Genomic DNA, 268 nt, shown 5'->3' on the forward strand with positions numbered 1-268 from the left:
GCCATTAGTGGAAGAATTTTGGAAATCTGAAAGCATGTCCATTGTGATGAATGTGGAAAAGATTTTGAAGATATTTCTTCGGCAGAACCCAAAATTATTCCAGTGAAAATATAACATCGAATTTCCAATGTTATTCATTCCGTTATTTATGTCTGAATGAGACTGGTGATAAAAGAAAAAAGGTTCTTAACATGGGATGTTGTCGTTATGCATATAATGTGGAAGACAGAGGGCTACATCTCGTATATCTGAAGGAAAACGTTTTAAT

The 268-nt window shown here is 34.0% G+C and overlaps 1 protein-coding gene across 1 annotated transcript in view; it reads right to left on the reverse strand.

Moving 5' to 3' along the window:
- Positions 1–268, reverse strand: part of LOC119592355 (choline O-acetyltransferase-like) — a gene marked incomplete in the record, with an annotated part of 212,829 nt that overhangs the window by 68,863 nt on the left and 143,698 nt on the right.

The sequence above is a fragment of the Penaeus monodon genome, chromosome 30 (assembly GCF_015228065.2).
Source record: "Penaeus monodon isolate SGIC_2016 chromosome 30, NSTDA_Pmon_1, whole genome shotgun sequence".
NCBI classification, from domain to species: Eukaryota; Metazoa; Arthropoda; class Malacostraca; order Decapoda; family Penaeidae; genus Penaeus; species Penaeus monodon.